Source organism: Leptonotus elevatus, chromosome 2 (genome assembly GCF_054856555.1).
Source record: "Leptonotus elevatus isolate MCC_2025b chromosome 2, RoL_Lele_1.0, whole genome shotgun sequence".
Classification (NCBI taxonomy): domain Eukaryota; kingdom Metazoa; phylum Chordata; class Actinopteri; order Syngnathiformes; family Syngnathidae; genus Leptonotus; species Leptonotus elevatus.
In genome coordinates, this window is record NC_141240.1 from 36,077,658 (window position 1) to 36,098,040 (window position 20,383).

Below are 20,383 nucleotides of genomic sequence, written 5' to 3' on the forward strand. Positions count from 1 at the left end.
GTAATATTTAAAACTTCATAGTCATATTCTCTCCAAAGTTTTAGAGAATTCTTTCTCACTCTTGCTTGACGTACAGCTTCAGCATCAGCAGTCCAACAGTCCGGTGTCTCCATTGTCGTATTTTACATAATGCGCCACACATTTTCAATAAGAGACGGGCCTGGACTGCAGGCAGGCCAGTCTGGTACCCGCACTTTTACTGCAAAGCCCCGCTGTTGTAACACTTGCAGAATGTGGTTTGGCATTCATTGTCTTGGTAAAATAAACAGTCGTTTCTTGGATGGCAGCATATCGTCACTGCTATGTGAAAAACGCTTATGTCCATTTTTGTCCTTGAAAATTTGTTTTGGGGATGGAACTGAATGCAGGCATCCCAAAAAAATGTAAAAATTAGGGGTGTCAGGCGATTAAAATTTTTAATCATAATTAATCTCATGACTTCAATAGTTAACTCCCGATTAATCGCAATTTTTTAAATCTGTTCTAAATGTACAATAAAATGTACAATAAAATATGTTTTTTCTAAGTTTCATACTCTTGTTAACAAAAAAGGTGAAACAAATGTTAAACTAATAGAAATATGGCTGAATCTTATAGTCATTGATGCAGTAATTTCATAATAATTCATAACATTTTGTGAAGTTAAAATTAAAAAGTTGCACTATACTATAAAAATCGAGTGTTATATTGATTTGTGTTGAGGTCATTTTTCTGCCACTAATAGCATAATTGCATTTGTAAGATGTTGGTGACAGCTCAGTACATTTTTCTTTTCATATTAAGAGCTATCTAATCTTTAACATGAAGTAACTTGTGAAATTCTGCACATTTTTAAAATTGTAAAATACAACTTATATATATGCAAAACTATATGCATTACTATTAAATTTATTACTCCAAAATGTTGATGTTGATGTGTGTTCTGCGAATTCCCCTAATACAGGCTTCCCAAGTAAGAGGCGGTCATTAATCGCACGTTGAAAAAAATTTGTGGCGTTAAAGGAACTTTAAATTAATTCAAAATTAAGGCACACATTTTGACACCCCTGGTAAAAAAAATTAAAAAAAGAAGAAAGAAAGAAAGAAAAAGAAAAAGAAAAAATGGACATAAGTGTTTTTCCACATAGCAGCGACAATATGTTTCTCCAAAACTGTATGTACCGTTCAGCATTAAAGGTGTCTTCACAGATGCCATTGGCACTAAAGCAGCCCCATACCATCACAGATGCTGGCTTTTGAGCTTTGCATCCACAACAGTCCAGATGGTTCTTTTCCTCTTTGGCCTCCGCCGAGGACACGACGTCCACAATTTCCAAAAACAATTTGAAATGTGGACTCGTCAGACCACAGAACATTTCTCGTCAGCCCATCTTTGAAGAGCTCGGGCCCAGAGAAGGCGCCGGCGTTGGTTTCTGGGTGTTGTTGAAAAGTGGCTTTTGCCACATGCCGCCAGTTGCCCATCTCTGGTCTACATGATTACATGTTGTGTGCGGTAAATACATATAACTCGTTTTGACATATGTGATGATCAGATCACAGTGTATAACAAGTGTATGCACAAATCGAATTACAAAGGATTCACATACTTTTTCTTGGAAAAAAGTCGCTGTTGAAGCCTTTCAACAGTTTAGTTTGACTTCAATTAAGAGTGCCATTAAACAGCCTGAAGCCAAATTTTTGCCAAAGGCGCCAGCTGCATGTTTGAAATATGTAAGATCTGCTTTCTTTCATACTGAGCAAAGACAACTAACCAAAGATAAAATCACAATGAAACCAAAATAGTCAAAGGGGAGGGACTGGGATGCTATTACCAAGCTATGGCTTTTAATCAATAAAGAGATAACAGACATCTTAATCAAAGCCATATTTCCTCGTTCGTCTAATGCCTGTGCAGCCGCCGTACATATAATCGTTTAAATGCTGAAAAGGATGCATAATGTTCTCCCAGCGAGCCACTCATGCGAAGCAACACAAAACAAGACAGTCAGCAGAAACGCACACCAGCCTGGCCCCGTACACAGACGCCAAATTACATTAGGATGGGCATATTAAGGAGAAATTGCATCCTGTAAACTAGAAAATTATTTACACACACAGAAACTGCCGGCGGAAACACACATACACCAAACATTTTAAACACGCTCACCGCTCAGTAACACGGCGAATATGCAACACCCCGACAGAACAACTACACACGCTACGTGACGCTATTAGTGTGCGGATTGTTTGTCCGACAGACGGACATCTGATAGCTGCGGCTAAAGAGCTTCAATCAGGTTAGAGGTAATCAGAGCCCGTGTCAGCTCACTGAACTGAGCTCACACATCGCTAACAAGTCCAAAGATTGTGTGCTGTCTGGATCGGATTCCAGGGGCTAATGGGTCAAATACTGACTCACTTCATTGCGTGATGAAGTGTGCACAATAATGTGTGTTGTTTATGTCTGTGTGCAAGCAAGACAACCATTATATTTGGTATTTATAACAAAATAAGACTAAGATAAATCATTTTGAAACTCGTTCTATCATGAATGTGACCTATTACTTAATGAAGATGGGTTAAAAATAAAATGAGAGGGGCAGTAGTAAAGTCAACTTGTCAACTGACTTTCTGATAACGGGACCTTGGTGTTCAGAATGAACCAATCACATCTCATGCTGAATGTGAGTCAGTTCGCACCATTTAAATTGCCTCTGATTAACCCCAGATACATTATAGATGTCATACATTTGAACGGGTCAACAAGACATGCGGAGTCCCCCAGGGTTCGATTCTTGGACCACTTTTAGACATACATTCGCAACAGTAGTCAGGTTTCCATCCAATTGTTTAAAACATTTTAAGCGAATTTACTGATAATGTGCAAAACGGACATGCGATTTATGCTCTTTTCCATCTGTTCTTCTTTTGCGAATATTTAGAGGGGCCTCCGCCGCTGTAGGTGGCGGTATACACCATAGAGATGTGATCTACCAGTAATTTAAAAGAAGAAGAAGAAAAAGACCAGGAAGCGACTGCGCCGTGCGATGACGTCATATGAGTTTTCCATGTAAAATAGCATTAATATTTGCTTTAATTAATTCTAAAAATATTTCTGTTTCGTCGTCCCCCCAAACATATCTTACGTTATCGTCCAACATTGCTTTGGGACTGCAAACGTACGTGTGACGTAATATCCGGTCAAAACGTGTAACCTGTTTCCATCGGCAAAATTCGCATTTTCCTTTTTTCAATACGCTTCAAAATCCACCCCCTCCAAGCGTAAAAACTTTTTTAGCAAATTTTGGGCCCTTTTTCGAATTTCTAGCGTTTCCATTAAAACAATTATTTTTTTGCATTTCTTGAAAATTCTAATAAAAATGGGTGGATGGAAACGCAATTAGTAATGTTGCCTCATAGTTATTTGATTTAGCTTTGTCGCCTAGTGACTATGGTCTCTTAGATGCGCTCGTCGGTGCTTAGAGCAAGTAAACTGATGGATGCAATGTAATTTCCTTTAATTAAATAAATACAAGACTGGAGGTAGGTGGTTATTGACCAGCTCGATTCTACACTCTAAAATGAGCATGGTTTAACCAACTCAAGTCTAAGAAGAGAATTGTTGACCAACTTAATTGAATTGCTTCAAGTGGTAACAGACGACTGAATTAAGTTAATCCAAAATGAATATATTAACGTTAATGAACTCTATTAATTCAACTTAATGACCTCATAATTACTTAAAATTAATATACAGTATTAACTTGGATTAATTTATTTTTTTAGAGTGTAGGAGTAAAAAACTTGGTGTTGTAATTCACTCAGACCTAAATTTATTTCAAACGGTTCATGATTCCTTTCACCTTGTCTAAGTCTGCAGCTACAGGCCTAGAGCATGATATGATCACCAACCATCATGCTTCACTGTAGCGATGGTGTTCTTTCACCAATGAGCAGTTTTGCATTTGCACCAAACACACCGTTTGTTATGACTGTGTTTTGGGTTGTATCACGATGGGTCATACGGTACTGTGATTTACTGATTTGGGTTGGGTCACAGGGTGACTGTGTTATGAAGTGGATGTGATGATCAGTTGCTATGCAGTTACAATTCCCCTTATGGTGATAATGTGTCAGTTGCTATGTTCCTTGTGACGAGTAAAGTTGTTAGTTGCCATGTAGTTACTATGTTTCTGTAATTTTCACTCTTATTTAGGTTCTGTATTTCTGACCCTTATTTTACCTTGTAAGTTTTTATTCTGTCATATAGAAGTGTGCATTGCTCTCGTGAGAGCTACTGAATGACACTTTTGGTAGTATGTCAAGGCCACATACATTTTGGGAAAAGTTTAGAACTGATTTATCTTGGTCACATTTTTTTTTTATAACAAACGCTGACATTTGAACAGGGGTGTGTAGACTTTTTATAGCTGCTGAATGTTTGTCCCACGTATGTGCAAATTCCTTCTGTTATGGCTGCGTGCAACGAGTCTGACATACTATTTACTGTGCATGAGAGTTAGCGCGTGTCCAACGAGCAGAGCGGCACTCCAGCAAAAGTGATTCATGACGTCCGTCAGGCCTGCTGACAGGCGGCGTTCGATCCCCTGCTCAACACGCTGTAGCGGCTGTAACTGCAAGTGAGGGTGGCCCAGCACCCAGGACATCATCATAACTACTGAGGGAGTGTTGGGCTGCTGACATATTGATCGACCCTCGGTTAGGAGATTTGATAGATTGACCTCGGACTCTTGACTTTAAAAGGGAGGAAAAGGAGGAAAATAAACTGGGGAGTCAAAGAAAATAACAGCTAAAGGCTAAAGGTTTCGGTGACTGATGTAGTTATGCACAGATGTGTCATCTATTACTTTGATATGAAATGTATTTAAAATTGAGAGATGTGAAAAATAATATTTTGCCCGATGCAATTTCTTCATAGTGGGGTTGCAACTGATTGTTTCATTAATCAATTAACCTATTGATTATTTTTCATTTAAAAATATATATATATACAGTACATTTCCATTCCTTGAAAAAAACAAAACGCTGAGCATTATTTCATATCAAATTGCATTGTTTATCGGTCAGACTTATTATCGGCCAGGCTGATTATCGGTGCCGATATTACGCATTTTGACAAAAACTATGACGGCCGATAACAGATCAATTTCAAACTGTGTTAACTTCAGGGAAATATTGATTTAATTTTCATTTAACTTTATAAGAGATGCTACGAACCCTAGGACATATCTGCACCTTTTGTTTTGTTTAAAATGAAAAGAAAGATAAGTAGAAGTTTAACTTTTCAGTTATTTAGAAATGTTGGAAAACCTTGAATTTTAAAATTATTGTTTAAAAAAAATATTAAACCATTTGAAAATCTGAAAAGTTGTTCAATAAAATATTAATAAATAAACATTTGCTGAAAGACAAGTTAAGAGTTAGAGTGTATTTTATGAAGTTTTGACATCAATATTTTCCCAATATATCCAAATATTGGTTAGAGGCCTCCTTGACTACTAATAATCGGTATCAGCTCGGAAAAAAATAACAACAAAAAAAACACATTGGCTTATCTCCAATTAACAGTGCAGAAAATGTACAAACACAAGTAATTAATTGATTGATTGTTCATTTACAGGTTTGGTCAGTTACATGTCAGAAAATGGGCCAAAATGCTTATCATTGTTCTGCGAAGTAAAAGCAGATGTTTGCAAAGTCTTCATTTGATTTAACACAAAGATAATCGGGCCACTTTATTAGACAACGAGAGAAATCTGACAATATTTATTTACTGTTTAGAGGCTGAAATTCAAAGGATTGGGTCAAAGTTGATAATTGATTAGTTGCCAGTTAAATTACTAATTATTGAACCTCTGCTTGATAGTAATGAAATATTTGGGGAAACCAAAGTGCATCTGTACCTTGATGAAGTAATTGTGCCCATCTAATAGGATTAGATGTCCACACAAGTATGCAAGTGTTCGCAAAAGTCATCGGACCATCGGGTTGATCCTAACCCTGAGCCTTTTTTGGGGCCTGTGGGATTCAGGGGCCAGGAAGGACCACGGGAGGAATGAGCAGACTAACGATGGAGGAAGCCGTGTCCAGTCGGCTGGAGCCTGAGATGGCGCAGAAGAGCCCGTACCATTGTTCTGCCAGCACAATGACAGGCAGTGATTTAGGAGCAGGGCTGCCAAAGAGCGTACGGGGAGGGTCAGGAGCAAGGGAGGTCAGGGAGAGGCTCCACGGGCACCTTTCAACAATCCGACCCAAATCCCTCTATCCATCAGATGGCACAATGAATCATGGCTGACCCACCTCAAGACTCAGCCTGGGCCTTCTCTTTTTTTTTTCCACCTCCAATCCCTTCAGTCAACACTTCCTCTCATGGGACAGAAATGACAGATCTGGTGTTTGTTTACTTAAAAAGACTTGGAGAAATAGTATGGAAGGGGGGGGGGGGGGGAGGGGGTAAAATGGCAAAATCAATACAGACTTTGTAGTTCTTGCCCGTCTGCTGCCCTTTCCTGACAAATTGTAAGCGCTGGTTGACGAGAATAAGAAGCTTGGCTGGTAAATGGACTCAACAGAGGGAGAGAAAAAATGGCCATGCGGTACTTTGCAACCACTGGCTAATTTTACTTAGGCACTGCCTTTTTCCAAGTATTAATCATATTTTAGAAAACAATACGGTTATAGTGCTGTACTTGGATTTCTCCATTTATAATCCTGTTCTTGTAGAGTATGGAGTCAAGTCAGTCAGTCATGTAACGTCCTTTTGCCATACATTTCTCTAAGAGGTTCATCATGTCCGTTTTTCCTATGACAAATACTGTCGGATTCCTGTCAGGGCTGCCATAAAGATGGCCATAAAGATGGGGAAAAGTAGATGTTATTCGTCGTATTTGCTTGTCACACTATATTACCCAGAGATGGATCCAGCAAGACCTTCTTTACTGGCCTAAACATGATCAGAAGCACTGGCCGAAAACATACAGGAAATTCTAATATTTGTTCCAGTAAATCTTTTTCATTTATCTCGTACTATTGGCTGCACTTCTTCCAGTAAATGCTTGTTTTCTTTTTCTCCAATCAGGTTTCACCCTCCACGTCAATCTAATCTCAACGGGACAGTTTCTTTCAACCAAATAAATTTCACTGCAAACCTTCAACAGCTTGGACAGCTCCTGAGGAAGATGGCAGCGAAACGCCGAAACTATTTAAAAAATAGGGGTGTGAGGTGATTCAAATTTTTAATGGTTTGACTTCAACCGCTTTTATGACTAATCGCAAATTTTATATCTGTTCTAAATGTACAACAAAATGTACAATGATTTTTTTTTTTGTTTTCATATTCTTGTTAACATTTAACTCATAGAAATATGGCTGCATCTTTTAGTCATTGATACAGTAATTTCATAATACTTGATCAAATTGAGTTAAAGTTAAAAACGAGTGTGATATTGATTTGTGTTGAGCTCATTTTTCTGCCATGGCATAATTGCATTTGTAAGACATTGGTGACAGCTCAGTGCATTTTTCCTTTCATATTAAGAGCCATCTAATCTTTAACATGAAGTAACTTGTGAAATTCTGCACATTTTTTAAATTGTTAAATACAAATATATGCATTATTATTACATTTATTACTGCTAAATTTTGACATGGATGTGTCTGCTGCGTTGCAACTGGAATTCCCACAGTACCGGCTTTCCAAGTAAGGAGTGGACATTAATCGCGCATTTTTTTTAAATTGTGGCGTAAAGGAACTCAAAATTAACGCACTAATTTTGACACCCCTAATAAAAATAAATATAAAAATGATTGTCTTTAAAAACAAAAAACTATAGACAGATCCTGATACTGGTATTGCTATAGAGTTGCAACATAATAGTGTCGGATCGAGTCAGTTGAAGCCCAGGTACTAAATGTACAACTCGCCACTGGTACTACCTAACTTGAGTGAAGCAAAAGTTGATTAGGTTGCAACATCTTTTTTGGAGTGTCAGGTCCAGACAGTTTGTGTCCACACAAGCAGAAAACAAATTTGGCTTCCTCTCCGGCGAGACAAGCACCAAAAAGAAATGGCCACGGCAAACTGTCAAGCGTTCTGTCATGTCCTCCATCATGTCAGCCGCCTACTGCATCCCGTTGCTTGTAAGCATGCACACTGTTGTGGTCAAAGATGAAAGTGCTGGAAAACAGGAGTCATTGTAAAGCATTTTCCGGGCCGGAGCAATACCCCCCCCCCCCCCCTCCACTAACGCCACCGCCGCCGTCCCCTCCATCTCCAGCCCTCTTCCTCCCATCTCCTCTTGAAGACAAATGGGCCCGGGGCAATGACAGAGTGCCTGCTCTACAAATCACTAGTGGCTGGTCTGCGCGTCCACTGCTTCCTCCTCACGCCACCCCCACCTTGCAACACCCAACCTCGCCCCTCCCTGTCCCGAGCCCCTCCATTAGTCATGTGTACACGGGCGGCAGCCAACGGCCATAATTAGACAAGGACAAATCACCGGCCATGAACAAGAACGGGTCCAGACGCTAAATAAGGCCCCGTTTCCATACCGACCAGTGGGCAGCAAGTCGGGCCAGATACGACGGAGGTGTTGGTCGGAGTGGCAGCGAGGTGGACTGGTACTGTCCAATGCTCCCTGCAATCCTCTTGGCCTGCAGCAGCGGCTCATTTATTATGATCCATCTCTCGACCTATACAGGTTAAACCGCTGCTCGGACGCCACCTCGTGCAACCCTCAACTCACCTCCATTCCAGATTGCAAACTGATTGTATGCAAGATTCTATAAGTTTAAAGGTCAAATTTCCTCTTTTTATTTAGTTTTATCTATACCAGCTTCAAAAACAGGTGCAAAAGAGGGAACAACCCCCTTATTTGAAACCCCTTACTATAGTTTTCAATTTAAGAAATTGTATAAAAATAATAATTTTTGCTAAGGGAGGGATAATAAAATCAGTGGTTGAAAGTACAATTTTTGTTGAGGCATTTATGAATAATGAGTTAAAGTAATAAGTGAGGTATAATCGGGATAGGACTCGATAAGTAGTTGCTTCATCCTATTCCATTTCGAACAATAAGTCTTTTCTTTTGTAAATTAATTTCTTTTGGAAGTCATTACTATTATTTATGAAGAACGAAAACAGTTACATTTCATCCTTGTTTTGTGGAATAACTTAAATGTCTCTGTTTGTTATTTGTTTTTGACACAATTGTGACATTATGCTTTTTTGTTTTATTGTCATTTTAAATGTTCGAAAGTTCAGTTGAGATAAAGTTTGAAACACTATTTTGAAACCTTTGGAAACTGAGGTTACACATTTTTGAATTTTTTAAACAACAATTTTTTAGCCACTGTTAGACCGTATTTTGAAACCCTACTTTGAAACCCTAACCAGTTTACAACCCTACTTTGAAAACCTAACCCTAATTTGAAACCCCATCCATATCTTAAAATCCTAACTATAGTTTGAAGTCCTAATTTGAAACCCCAACCCTAGTTTAAAACCCTACTTTGAAACGCTAATCCTAACCATAGCTTGAAACTCCATCCATCCATCATCTACCGCTTATCACATAAAAACCTGACCATAGATTGAAACCCTAACCCTAATTAATAATAATAATTTTAAGCACTACTTTGAAAACTGAAGTCACACTTTTTTTTTCTCCCTAATTTTATAGCCACCATTATAAATTGTGACCCTGCTTTGTAACCCTACTCATACTGTGAAACCCTTATTTGAAACCATAACCCTTAACAATTGTATACACTTTAACTTTGTTTAGGGTAGGAATCATTCTTAGCTCATTCACTCCCAGACATTTTCACTGAAGCAACCCCCTTCTCTCCCGGCTGTTTTACTAGATTTTGACTGATTTTGCAAGGCCCACAGAATATTGTGTTCTATTGCTATCAAAACACGGAACCAACAAAAAAGAGACATTAGAGTCTCTTCTTTCATCAGGAAAAAAAGTATATTTCTATCTGTTTCCATTTTGCTACAATTAGCATTAGAATATAGTTAAGTTTCACCATTATTCACAAATTAGTTTAAAACAGTGGGGGAAAGATATTTTTGCAACATGGCCCTGGGTGATCTCCTATACTCTGCTGCCACCTGCTGGCCGTTTTTGTAATAAATACTATTGCTTTAAGCGTTCTATTCAGTTCAAAGGCTGCATCATATGTTCTAGCATTAAAAAAAAAAACATTAAAAAACATATAAATGTGTTTTTGGGACCATGGCAATATTTAAAATAGAACGTTTGTATATGTTTTTGGGAGCAAATGACTTAACTGTATCAAACTGAAGTCTTATTTTAAGTCCTTTGCTAAAGTGATAGTAAAATTCTGGTTATTACTGGTTACTGGGCGTTTTTTTCCCCATTGAATCTAAATAATGATTGTGAATCATGCAATACAATAGCCTTATGTCACTTTGTGCTGGTCACACCAACTCTGAATAAGTCAATTAAAGCAGTAAGGTGATACATTAGTCGCAACATTAGAAGGGCGCAATTGGCAAACAATGTGAACCAACAGAGTCATGTTACACACAAACTATTAAACCTGCAGTCAACAAAATATAAATTACAACCATATGAGTGTAAGGCAGACTTAATCCACAGAGGAGTATCAATAACAATTGCTTTGGCCAGGTCAGACCTACAAAACTCCCTGGGCAGAAGTGAGTCGCCACACACAAACACACACGCGCAAATAGCATGTCCACCAGAGCAAATCTTATTGATCCGCCCCCTAATTTCCTAATTAGTTTTTATTGGATTTCATAATGGTCATCAGGACACATCAAAAAGAAACTCAAAACCGGCAAGATTTTCTGCCAGCTCAACATATATTTTTTTTTACTTTGAAAATGAAGTCATGACTTGTAATCCTCAATTTGGTTTTCTTCCCATGTGCACTTCATGATGTTTAGCATTGCACATTTTCTGCATGATGTGCTGCTTGGTTGTCACACTTCTCACCGCCTCAGTCGCTTCTCACTTGCGGACCTTTTTAAACAAAAAAGTGATGAGAAAAGAAAACCGTGTCCGCAGCTCGTACCGATTGCCGCCATTTGGTGTTAACTTCCAACTTTCGCCTCTCGCAAGTCATCCAAATGTGACCCCCGTGACCTGACCAGAAACCGAACTCGCCTCTTGTTCTTTATCAGGCCCTCCGTCCACTACCTGCCAGTTTGGGAATTCTTACTTGGCACAGGAAAGTGCTTTTCAACCCTTTGAATACTGTAACTGCTCACACATCAAAATTTGGACGGACTGAATGGACAGCAGTGACCACAACCGTCCAGGAACTCCAGCAGCGGGCTAATGGAAATGACCAATTGGCCTGTTTTTGTAGCGTTATGCAAGTGATGGTGACAGATATATTGATTAGAAAACAGCACTGGAGATGCCCCTTTTGACTGTCAGCCTTTTGATAGCGCAAGAAGCTCTTGTTTCCAGAGAATCTCTGTTGTGCCACATGATGTGATAAATGAACAAATGAGAACAGGAAAGACACTGGCAAGGAGTTAGGAAACTGATCTATACAGTATACTGGACAGGAAAGCAAAAGTTCAATGCTAAAGCTGAAAAAAGAAAGAAAACATGTTTTGTCACATCCAATAAAAATAAAAAGCTTTTCCATGTATTTTTTGGCACATTCTGAACGAAAATATATTTTCAAAATCAAACAATAGTCCAACAGCCAAGTATAAAATTTTTATATAATGCTACATGTATTGAATAATGAAATGACATCCTAAAAGAGAATTTTTTTTTTTTAAATGATCTTTATGATTGATCCGTAACATTTATTTATTCAAAGTTGATATTCAAAAGTTCATACCCTCAAGTCCAAATAGATGAACAAAGCCAAAGAGGAAGTACTGCTCCACTTGCTAAAGTCAGTCACAAGACGTGAATACATTTTCATTAAAAACCCATTTGTGCCATTTACTCTTCTTTTAATAAAAGTTGTTTAGGTCTGATAAAACCACTTTTATAGCAGCAAAGTAAATTACAATCACTCTGCTCCTCACAGGATTGTTACGCTGTTGTTACAAAGTCCTGAACATAATAAAGATCGAGCACAAGGAAGAATACTGTAACAGAAATATATATATTTTTTAAATAAAATATCCAATTAGAGAGCAGCGTCACGGTGACGTCAGAAGGCGCAACTAATACGAGAGGGGCTGGCAGAGTGATTTCAGAGCGCTAACAGAAACAGACCAACCAGCAGGAAAAGCCTTACTGTTTCTTCCTGGTAGGCTGCTAGGAAGGCACTTCCAAATATGGACACGGTTGCACGGGAGTGCTTGTCTTTGCTCGCTGCCACGTTACAAAAACACCAAGAAAACTAAGTGCAGAGTGAAAAGGGCTTTACACCAAACTGTCACAGGCCTTATGTTGGTCACCTCTTCCGCCAGTAAGTTGGTCCACACAATTATGGTCAGACTCCTCTCATAATGTATCAGAGATGTAAATGCAATACCAGTATTGTAACACTTTTCCATATGAAACATTAGCTGTTGCGGTTGTAGATGAGCATCGTCGGTGATAGTGCCGTAAAGTGGTCAACGCCTAAACTCAACATGGAAAACGTGAAGTTTCATCCTGGTTACAAGGAAGCAGAACAAACTTAAATTCCAGTGAAGATGTTCCCTTGATCAACGAGCCCATCGATCCCTGACGGATTCCTACTCAGATATGTCTTATTTTATTAGTGGCTTCGGCCTTCTGCCACCCCATTTCTCCCTGATCAATACCAGTTCGGGTCGAGCCCATATTTTTCTCACTTTTAGTGCCTTAACACTGTTTAACCGAGTCACCTGATAAACGACAGGCCCTCCCTAAACACTGATTTCATATCGATTTCTCTCTCATTCAGCCACCCCTTCCTCCGTCACTCTTCCATTGTTTTTATCTCCGGTTACCTCCCTCAATATCTCGCCCCCAACCCCCATGCACCCATGTTAGGTCAAAGACAGTTGATCTACTGTAGCTCAACCACATACACACAGGCCAGGCCTGCGCTCTAAAACATCATAAACCATCTGTATCCTTTTATACGTTAGCTACATACATGGAAACACGAAAATAAAGAGTATAAAGTAGCATGAAAACTGTAAAGACATTTCAAAACACAAAAATAATTAGCCGTTGCAAACGAACGCCAAATCAGAGTTTTCCCATTCGAGTAAGAACATGTCATTGCATATTGTTGTCAGAGAGTCTCCCTCTGTCTGACGTATCTACGTGGAGAGTGCACAATGCGTGAAAGCTACGTACGTAAGTAGTAAGTAGTTATGGGAGTATTTGGTCGGTTCACTGTGGGCCGGCTCCTAGCAACAGGAATATGTGGCCAGCTAGTGCCGTTTTAGCAATAAGAAGATTTGGCCGCCATGCTAGCTAGCTCAAAGTTGGACACCACGCCTGAGAGACAAACTAGCTTAGCACTAGCTAGGATGAGGCTAGTAGCAACGTATGGGAGCAAAGAGAAAAAACATATTTTGTTCTGCCGTTGGCCAGGGTCCGGCACGGGATCCTGAAGGTTAACTCAACTCGGTTTAAATTTATTTATGTAGCACTTTCAAAACAGTAAGTTATTTTAAACTGAAATGGCTAACCTTTCCTTGCGTTGGTTTGCTGCATCAACACGCCGGCCGATGTACGTTTATGTTATACTCCGATACGTTTGAATGAGATAAGTGAATGTTTTGGGGTCTTTTATTTTATCAAATTGGATTTTTCATTTGTTGTACTACGGTGTTGTTGTTTTTTGGCAAAATTTGATTAGCAGTCACATTTGAGCGGATGCAGTCATTTGGTGGCAAATTTAAACAAACAATAACATTGTTTTGGGAAACACAAACTCAAAATAACAATCATAAAAATAGTGCTGTTGAATATTTCAGTGCCGGTACATTACAGAAGTCAAATATTTTTAAAAAGGACAAAAAAAATAAGCCAATGAATATTGGAGAAGCACTATAAAAAAAAGGACAAAAAAACTTTCACCAGATTGCATTCTCCTTATCTCCCGCTTACTCCTTCTGCAACTACATTATTTATGCAAAATTAAACCTCCTCCTTTCCTGCTTAGTCTGGCTCATCCACTCAGTTACCTCTTTATTGATCTCTCATCTAAGGCACTTGTGTAAATCCAGTCTCTTCCTCCTGGCCATTAATGCCATTAAATATGCGTCGCCTTATCACCAGACACTTTGAAGATGCCTGGATCGCCCGCGTGCCGACATCGTGATACTGACTTAGTTCTCCAATTCGCCAGGGTAACTATCATCTGTTTGAAATGTTTGTCCTGAGGACAAACATTGTATTGCCAACATTGTACTTCAAGCTGTAAGATCTGGACCGAGGAGCACAATGTTTGTAGGGTGCGATGAGAGCTGAGGCCACGTATACAGTTACGCAATAAGCAATGACACTTTGGGTTCTTACTTCCATTTTGTGTTGCATGATTGTTTTGAATAGCTACCCAAAGGGTTGAGGAACAAACCAACGACTACCTTCAATTTGACAGCCGCTCTACCACCTGTATATTGAAAGTGTCAGATGGAATCCTTGTACCTCCAAGAGACCCGTTTTTGGTCTCATTTTGGCCACACCAGCGATGTAGCACGCAAACAGCAAGAGTGGTGGGGATGCACTTTTTTAGCCTTATTCTTTCGGCTTTCATTTTATTTTCGGTGGCCGAATATTTGGTAAATGTCTCAGGTGGTAGAGTGGAGTTTGTTCCTCAATGCTTGAGTAACATTTTTTTTTTTTATAAAATAAAAAATAAACTGGTAAAACATACTCAAAACTCAAAATTTGCTTAGAATTTCTGAGTGAAAAAAACTTTATTCGTTTTTTTTTTCAAGTAAATATTACTTCTTTTTCTCAGTGTAGGTTAAGAGCCACTACTTTATATGAAGCCCCTCGCTCTTTAACAATGGGTGAAGTGATAATCTGACATTTACAGCCCACCCTGACAAGTAAGACTGGCTAAAACGCACGGAGAGAAACTGCGCGTGAAGTAGTGAGTGAGCAAGAGCAGATATTTTCTATTAACGCCAGGAGGGAAGTTCTAAGGGTTGCGAGCCAGGAGCGAACATCGCGACCCACTCATCCCTCTACACGCTTCTCACGCCGCAACCAACGGAGGGCTTCGAGCACCAGCTAGCGGCGGTGGCCATTAACTGCCAAGACGCTCCACACCAAACACATTAATCATGACCAGGGGAGTGTAAAATTCAATCGGCTCCTTCCATCCATTTCACGCGAAGCATACTGAAGGCCGGCCTTGTAGTGCCTGAGAAAGGAAGGATGGGGGGAGAATCGGGGGGGAGAAAAAAGAAAGAGGAGCGCTCTACACTTCATCAGAAGCCCTACTTCATAACAAATGGAGTGTCTCTCTGGCAGAGGAGTGCCATCAGAAACGCGCGTTCTCTCTATCCATTTAATTCCGGCAGTGGAGGAAGGGTCAGGGAGGGAGCAGTGGGTGCGGGTTCTGCTCTCAGCTCGCCGCTTCCCCAGTCACACAGTAAACTACCTTTTAGGAATTGTTTCTCAATAAGAAATGATCAGTCCATTTATCTGCACCAGGCGGGCCTGTCTCCTCACACAGACCTCCAATATTTTTCGTTTGACCTGATCAGGACTATAAACTAGACCGAGACACTTCCAATTTGTCACCCGCGGAGGCCTGCGCCAGTCCTGGGCTACTGATTGCATCGCTTCCATATATATATATATATATATATATATATATATATTATTATATAATTATATATATATATATATATATATATTATTATATAATTATATATATATATATATATATATATATTATTATATAATTATATAAATAACTAAAGAATATATATATATATCTATATATATATATATATATATATATATATATATATATATATATATATATATATATATATATTCTTTAGCTATTTATTTATATATATATATTCTTTAGCTATTTATTTATATATATATATATATATATATATATATATATATATATATATATGTAAATAATATAAATATTTTTATATATAGATTTATTTATTTTTTTAATAATAAAAAAACTTCAAAAGATTCCATTCTTTGAGAATATGCATCAAGATTTGGGAAATTTCAGCACTTTTCCTACTTGGGCATTCCATTTTCCAAAACACGGAGCATTACCATCAATTGTCTTTGTCATACTTTACAACAGGGCTGTCCAACACAGAAAAATCAAAGAATGCAAGAAAAACTTAGACATGTTCAACTTATCTAACACTGTTGCGTGAGGTGCCGAGTTAGGAGCCAAACGCAGGCAAGAAACGTGAGTTGGGGGAAAAGAAGAGTCTGAAAAATACAAAGTAACAACAGAGAGCAGAGCTGGATGCCTCGAAAACAACACTTGACGGAGAAACCTTGACTAATAAATCTTGAGCTGACTACTAAATTTTTAGCTGGCTGGATGCAGAGAAAACCTCAGCTAAGAAACCTCGACCTACTGACAAAAGTGTCACTCAGAAGCTCCTGCTAGGGCAAGGCACGATTCTACATGACAGAATAAAGGTCTATATAATAAAATAAGAGGGACTAGACAAACTATGAGTGACTATTACAGGACCATAGAAAATGCATAGAAACTGATAACATCATCACAATGGACTTAGTGACTGCATAGCAACTGACAACTCCATTATCATAAAGGACATATCAACTGCATAGCAACTACTCAATAAGAGTGACGAGACACACTAAGAGTGACAATTACAGGACCATAGAAACCGCATAGAAACGGATAACGTCATCACAAGGGACGTGGTAGCTGCATAGCAACTGACAACTTCATCATCATAAAGGACATAGCAACCGCATAGCAACTACTAAATAAGAGTGACTAGACACACTAACAGTGACTATTACAGGACCATAGAAGCAGCATATAAACTGACAACTTCACCATCATAAAGGACATAGCAACTGCATAGCAACTACTAAATAAGAGTGACTAGACACACTAAGAGTGACTATTACAGGACCATAGAAAATGCATAGAAACTGATAACACCATCACAAGGGACTTAGTGACTGCATAGCAACTGACAACTTCATTATCATAAAGGACATAGCAACTGCATAGCAACTACTAAATAAGAGTGACAATTACAGGACCATAGAAACCGCATAGAAACGGATAACGTCATCACAAGGGACTTGGTGACTGCATAGCAACTGACAACTTCATCATTATAAAGGACATAGCAACCGCATAGCAACTACTAAATAAGAGTGACTAGACACACTAACAGTGACTATTACAGGACCATAGAAACAGCATATAAACTGACAACTTCACCATCATAAAGGACATAGCAACTGCATAGCAACTACTAAATAAGAGTGACTAGACACACTAAGAGTGACTATTACAGGACCATAGAAACAGCATAGAAACTGATAACATCATCACAGGGGACTTCGTGACTGCATAGCAACTGACAACTTCATCATCATAACGTCACCCTATTAAAACAATTGCCTAAGTCTTTTTTTGTGTGCAAATTTTGTTTTGTTTTTGCCTAAATCCTCTCCTCATGATGCAAATGGTTACATTTTTTGTATTTCCGGAAAAATCTGAAAAAGGCATCGATAAGGAACATAGCAAGTGCATAGCAACTGACAACTTCAACATAGTGCAACTGCATAGCAACTACAGAATAAGAGTGAAAAGCACATCCTAAATCATCAGGGACATAAAACAAGAACATAACACAATGACCCAACTCAAAACAGTCATAACAAATACGTTAACACCAATCCATCATTCAAAGAAAAGATGTGCGGATAAACAATTATATTGGTGTACTTAGATTTTTTTTTTTTATAAGCCAGTCGGTGATAAAGGGGAAAAAAAAAAAAAGAGTCAAGAATTTTTCTGAAGTCCCAGCCCTGTTAAGAAACTAAAATAGATCTACCACGTTCAGAAGCAAAACAAGAGCAATCAGTACTAAGCTGACTTTGACACGAATCAGAGAGAGTTTTTTGGAATATTTACCACTCAACTCTAACTGGCATTATTAACAAATGTTACGAGACTGGCTAAAAGAATTAAGATTACCCAACAAGACAACAGAGGTCGTAAACACAACCAAGTGGTCAACAGATGCAAGCGAGCGTATCAAACTGTTAAATTTGGTTAAATACATATTAACCGTACTGTTTTCTTTCAATACATGTACAAACTTCAAAAAAAAAAAATGGCTCATTACAACGCATGCATGACTTGTTTTCCCACCAAGCCCTTTAAAACAGGTTAAACATTCTTGGAAGTGGATGGAAGCATGTCAATCATTTTTGGGGGACAATGTGAAATATGACCAGCAACATTCAACCACCCAAATTTTCCACCTGCTGCCTCATCCAAGTCACATGCACGCCAATAATCGCCGATGCCTCCGGATGTCATTAAATGTTGACGATTCCCCAACTCCAATGGCAAACAGAGGTCGGCTGAAGAAAAACACACATATAGAAGTATCTGCCCTTACTTGTTGCTGCTGTCTTTGGCAGTGTTGGGTGGTCATTAATCCATTTTCTCCACACTGAGACGAAAACGGTCACAAGGCTCAACATCGTTGAAACAAATGGTCCCTGAAAAGTGAAAATAAATGTAAATTCAAACACCACAGCAAAATGAATGATTTTTTTAAAAAAATCAGCAGTTATGGAAAACGAGGCTTCCAAATAGTGGAGAAAAATTAAGCTAGTCTCTCTACTCTCTATCTAGGCATATCCGCTGCATCTGTGGAAGCCACGCCCCACTCAACTTTCAACTGTTAACCAAAGACTTGGGAATATGAATGCTACTTCTACTATTACCCTTCGTTACTATCCTACACATGACTACATTCAAAATATATCTGCTTAAAGCCTCCATCACAAGGCTTTTCCACACAACAACGAGGCGCTCTACAACAGCCATGCTAGACTGTCAATGTTTGCTAACTAAAAAAAAATACAAATAAAAAATTCTCGCTCTTCTGTTTTTTTCACAATTCTACACTGAGAATCAAATCAGACTCTCTCTCCTGTCTGTGTGCAACGTGACGTGTGTGCACTCACGGCCGACAATGAGGCACTCTGAAAGGGGGGATGCATTTGTTTTAGCCATGAAAAGAAAATCAGAAAAACTAAACTGATTAAAAAACAGTATAGCGCAACAATTTATATACGATCATATATATACTGTGAAAACTTAACTTCATTAACTGATGTACAGCAAAGCATTGTTAAAATTGGACTAAAATTAAGCAGCAAGTGCAGCATTGCTATGTTTGTTTAGCTAACTTTACTAGCAAGCAAACTGAAGTATTGAACAAAATCACTCATGGCACGACGGAATCATGGAAGTTTGCTGGGACTATTTGGTTTCTCGTAGCTTAAATGCTGCAAACGTGAGACTATCAAGAGTTGCTTTGTTTTGTTTTTTTTTACCAGCATTAAAGTTCAGATTCCTCCAGCACGGACACAAGCAACGGCTCCATCGCGAATGCATCCGGTATGGGGAGGTTTTTGTCTCAAAAATATTCACACAAATAAATTTGTGATTTTCGCATGTATTTTTGAGATCCACGAATACATCCGTGATTTGCATGTGTTTTTCGGATCCACAAACATATTCGTAATTTTCACATGTGTTTTTCAAATCCACAAACATTTTCTTGATTTTCACATGTTTTTCAGATCCTCAAATGTATCCGCGTCTTTTTTTAAATTGATTTTGTGTGTACATTTCCCATGACTTTTGTTTGCGAGTTGTCGAAAGTGCGTTTGTGAATCGCAGCGCACGCACATTTATTTTTGAGACAAACATCACGCTGTTTCGAAATATTTACACACACACACAAGCTTTCAGATATTCACATGTGTCTATGGCCCGTTCCTCTGCCGTCCACGGGGAGGCAGTGTTACTGTCTCCATTGAAAGGGAAGGAGCCGTTTCTGTTTCTCGTTCAAAATTGGACATTGAAAAACGGAAATTGAGTCTTCATCTGACCTTCCATTATGTGTTTATATTGCACAAGCCGAGAAACAAAATGCGACCTTGGTTTGTTTACCTTGAGCTTGTTTCGCTTTCAGTCGAAAGGCACTCTTCTTCTGCTGTTAAATGTTCTTCTTCTACGCCAATAAAGCAGCAGCGGCCAAAGAAGAAGAGTGTCTTTCGTGTGAAGCTAAAACAAACTCGAGGGAAACAAATTAAGGTCGCATTATGTTTTCCCGAATTTTGTAAGATTAACACATAATAGAAGATCAGCTAACGGCTCGATTTCTGTTTTTCAATGTCCAATTTTAAACGAGAAG

The 20,383-nt window shown here is 38.7% G+C and overlaps 1 long non-coding RNA gene across 2 annotated transcripts in view; it reads right to left on the reverse strand.

Moving 5' to 3' along the window:
• The window catches only part of LOC147179803 (uncharacterized), a 235,117-nt gene extending 215,459 nt beyond the window's left edge, over window positions 1-19,658 (reverse strand). For both annotated transcript variants that reach the window (XR_015094156.1, XR_015094157.1), the window contains exons 1-2: window positions 19,518-19,658; window positions 18,572-18,674 (exon numbers count right to left, since the gene is read on the reverse strand). This is a non-coding gene — a long non-coding RNA (uncharacterized LOC147179803). The remainder of the gene's footprint in view (window positions 1-18,571; window positions 18,675-19,517) is intronic.
• Between the last annotated feature and the right edge of the window lie 725 nt (window positions 19,659-20,383).